We start from the raw sequence: 4,917 nt of genomic DNA on the forward strand, positions 1-4,917 counted from the left end.
TGCCCCGCACACCTGTACTGCCCTGCGCACCTGTACCGCCCCGCACACCTGTACTGCCCCAACACACAGTGCGCACACCTGTAGTGCCCCGCACACCTGTACTGCCCCGCACACCTGTACTGCCCCGACACACAGTGCGCACACATGTACTGCCCCATGCACCTGTACTGCCCTGCGCACCTGTACTGTCCCAAGCAGTGCCACACACCCCCCAACACACAGCACCCACAAACACCACCCCTACACCTAGCCCCCCACATATACGCTCTACACCCACCGGTCTTCACACTGCCACATCACTCCCACACACACCACCTCTTAGACACATAACAACAGCTCACACAATCACCCAACACCCACCCCACAAAACTCTCTCACCCCTCATTCAGCTCTCTTAACAGCTTCTCACCCTTAACACCTTCTCACACCTACTACACACACACCCTTTGGCACCAGCACACACCTGGCTGTCTCCCCTTGCACCCTAATTTGATCCTCCCTGTTGTTCCTGGAGGACCACAGGACCCGTTCATTGGCCTGGTGTGGTACATGGATGAGCTCTGCCTGTACCGCATCCAACCCCAGACCCCCAGCCAGCCCCGCACAGAGACTTGTTGCCTGCACTTACTGACTGTCGGGCCTGGTCTATGGGAAGATGTCATGGTGAGAAATCAGTGTGGACAATGCTACTCAAATATTGGGGGATATATGGAAAAAAAATCAGTAATTGAGTCACATTTGGTAAATCTTTAATCTCCCCCAACAGGCATCTTTCTCACGACTGCAGGCGAGTGCAGCCAGCAAGAGTAGCTGAAGTGAACATGAACAGAAGAATAGGGTATGTGTCACTTAGAGTGTAACCAGGCCAAAAGTATTATTTATTGGCATGTTTAATAAAAATAACTCATCTTGCTAGGAAACATTGGGTAATATGTATTACAAAAAGAAGCAGACGAAACATTTCAGTCATCTTCCTAAATAAACAAACTCTGTAGTTACTTGGATAAGAAATGAGTTAAGAACCTAACCCTTAAAAAAAAAAAAAAAAAAAAAAAGAGAGAGAGAAAGATGCAAAATGGACATTAATGCAAGATTTGAGCTGAAGTCAATGTGGTGATCAGCTTAGGCAACAATGATTTGCTTTAAAATGCCTTTGTTCTGGTTAAATTCATGTTTTAAATTGCTTTAGCCAAAATGGTGCTTCACTTGTGTGAAGTGCTCCCAATACTACTTGGAACCTAACACGTGGTTTGGCACGAGGCAGCAAGTCCCTGCAGCCTCCTCTCTGTGCAAGGCTCAACATTTTGCAGGGAGAAAAACCACTTCACACCCCTGTTCCGGCACCTGATTTCCTGAATTTAGGGGAGAACGAGTAGTTGGGGGACAAATTCAAGGCCATACAGATTAGTTTTCCGCTTGCTGGAAATGAAACTGCAACTCTTCGGCTGTAAGGCCACAGCTGGGGGATGTTTCTCCTCCTGCCCTTCCATGGGAGCCCGGCCAGGCGCATTGCAACACCAGGCTCCGTGCCAGCTCTCCGGGCTGCTCCAGCTTGTCCTGGGCACATGTTTCTGCCCTGGGACCAGTAGCTGCACATAGGGAGACGAGTGGCTTAGTCCCAGCTTTTCCCGAACCCCCATCGAAGAGGTTGCAAAGGCAGCAGCGCCTTTGGCTTCTAGGACTGAAGTAAACCTTGGAGCGATGCTCAGATTTTGGTAAAAGAACTATATAGGTATATAGTTTGATAGTTTCTCTTTTGTTGTTGTTGTTGTTGTTGTTGTTGTTGTTGTTGTTGTTGTTGTTGTGTGTGTATGTGTGTGTTTGTGTGTTTTCAGAAATAAAGCAGCTCTGAGGCAAATGAAAACTCCTTTCAAGTTTTTGAACAGCTGACGCTGAGCTCTGAAAGTAAAATCAGCTCAATTAATTTTACTACAGGCTAAGCTGAAACCTGTAAGATAATGATCAGTAGAGATAAAAATAAATCAGATTGAAAACATTTGCGAATTGACACCAGGTATAGTGAAACTGCAGTCCAAGGGCAGATCTAAGGTCAGCTTTGCATCCCTTCCTTCCTTGCCACATTCCCGTTTCCTTCTCTGATTCCCACTCCTGTTCCCCGCGTGTTCCTGCCCTCAGACCTATCAAGTCTCTTCTGCCTCATGCTCTAGCCCTGGGGCCTGGTAGCAATTAAAGGAAGCATGAAGCAAATGTGATGGAGACCAATGCAGTGAGGTGCTTCCAGTCCCATGGCTAGAGGAGCCCTATCCGGTGTGGTGACATTGGATATGGGGCCTCACTGGCAGTGGGGCAGACCCACAGGATAGGGGAGGGTGGTGGTCTGCATCCTGCAGACCGAGGAAGCTCTTTAATGACAGAAATTGCAGTGGCCTTGGTGTCCAAGGCTGGGAATATCATGTAGCTGCCTTGGGTGTCTGGAGGTCAATATCATTAAAGAAAATGTTTTCCTTGCCTGCCTTTACCTTACAGTTACAGCGATGAGGACCCCTGCTCCCTGGCAGTGAGGGGCAGAGCATGCCAAGGGCAACGGTGCTTCATGCAGGGCACTAAGGCTATCAGTTCCAAGAGAGGTGCAAAGCATTTCAATTCAATTTTGCCACAAGATCCTGCCGTCCTCCTGACTTACAGGGGATTTCAGCCATTAACAAGGAAAGCCGATTACACACAGGGCAGGCTGAAAGAGCAGCCACTGCTCTCATCTGCTGCTTCATCCCAGTCACTGCTGTTCCTCAGGAACAATTCCTGGGAATTGATCTCAGTAAGTGGATGCAAGCCTGTTAACTGTAATTTTTGTTGATCCTTCAGCTGCCTAATAATAAAGATTTTTATCTTTCTCAAATGTACTTAAAGTTTCACTTGAAAGGCTGAGGCCAGGAGCAGACTATTATGTATCCAACATGACATCTTCTGACCAACTTTCCTGTAGAAAAGTCAACAATTGCTCACCTCACTGTATAGTGGTGCTAATACAGATTCTGCAAATGACATAGAACGGCCGACTCGGCTCCCATCAAGCCAGCGGTTGATTTCCAGGGGACAAAACTTTACTCTTGTATCAGGGCAAGGCTCCACTAGGTGTTTTTTTGCTTATGTAAGAAGTTTCTTGCAAGTGAGATGGAGCCTCCCCAGGAACCACTCAGAACTCTCTCTGCATGTTCCAGTGCTTGAAGGCTTAAGTTATAGTTGACAGGAATGTTATAATTACTATAGAAAAATAAATTAAAAACACAGTTGATGCTGTAAGTTGGGGACTTCAGGACACATATGACTTGTTAACATAGCTCATCACACACTCTATTATGCAGTAAGATTCTCCGTGCTATTTTCATGATCTTGGAACTTTTCTCCTGACTAAATCTGGCTGCCTGTTCAGAACAGCTGCAAAACATGGAAGCACAATCTAGTTTTAACTGCATTTTGGTCTCTGGAGAGCACACTGCATATCCAAGCAGACAAATCAATGCGTTGTTACCATATGACTAGATGGCACAGCGTACTTCACTGACAGTGCCTACGATCTGCCCGATGCACGTCTAAGGACACGTGCAGATTGCCAGCAAGAACCCACACGGATGAGAAGTAGATTAATCTGGGAATATGCTTAAAACTCTCCTAAAACTGCTTGCTTCCCTCAAAGTCTAGGTGTGACACTTCACAGACCTGTCTTAATATCTAATGGATTCTACTTAAAGTAGTCAGCAAATATTTAGAAAATTCTATATAAGTTAGGCAAATGCATACACTCACCAAAAAAATTGTTTCACTGCGAATCCAAGTCCCAGGACCTACCACAACCGGCCTTGTAGCTTGCGAGGAAGAAGGCAGAAGCACATCTGTTCGTCACAGGAAGGGCAGGGCTAAGTCTGCTTATCTAAGGAGTCTGAAAGTTTGAGATAACTATTTCGCCTTGGAAAAACTGTCCTTGCTTCAAAGTTATGTAATGAACACGATCGTAATAACACTATGCAATGGATCTCAAAAGAACCCAGTACATGTAATAGCTAATAAAATATGATAGAAACGATTATACATCTCACTTGTGTTGTCACTGCTATCATAAAAGATTGAATTTAAGAAAGTTGATACTCAAGGAAAATATCTTTTAAATAGGTTGGATATTCATCTCAAGTTTTTTACTAAAACCAGACTCATGCATCATCCACAGGAGACTTCATAATATTCTTTCTTCATAAAGAATCTGGGAAATTTGAGATATATAAGATGAAATAATGTAAAATATATCCAAGGTAAGCATTTTTTTAGGTCCCGCAGAACACTTTTTAATACAAGAATGTAGTGTGGCATGTCTAATTTGTCATACACACCTAAACTAGGCTCAAGTTGCTGCTCAGCATGTCTCTAGAAAGACTATCTGAATAATCAGTTCAGAAAGTCTCCTGGCTCTGAAGAAAGAAAAGCTGATTCGTTGCAGGACGCGGAGATTTTTGCTTGAGACACATCCCCCAACGGACTGTTTGGAAAGATAACAAAAATATTTCCCAGCCTACTCAAGATATTAAATGTAGTGGATACTTGAGCTTTCACTGACATGGGGAAGGAAGAATATAATTTATTTTTGATCTTCATAGGGAAGAGAGGGAAAAAAAAACAGCAGATCAGAACAGATCCACTAACAGGTTTGGTTAAAAATTATATCACAAGTTTGAAAAAGCAAAAATAGCTCAGAGAGCCAAGAAAACATGAAGTCTTTTGCATTCCCAAACCTTGAAATCTGTCTGCAAGGCAGATTATTTAACAAAACAAGAGCCTGATTTTCCATGATTTTTGTGTGCAATAAAGAGTATATATCCCATAACGACTCAGACAAGAATTTAGAAGATCACTAATTTTTATTACACAGCTGAAAATGTGAGAATAACCTAAAACTTATCCTAAAAA

Source organism: Nothoprocta perdicaria, unplaced genomic scaffold (assembly GCF_003342845.1).
Source record: "Nothoprocta perdicaria isolate Ctin4 unplaced genomic scaffold, notPer1 scaffold_12, whole genome shotgun sequence".
Lineage (NCBI taxonomy): Eukaryota > Metazoa > Chordata > Aves > Tinamiformes > Tinamidae > Nothoprocta > Nothoprocta perdicaria.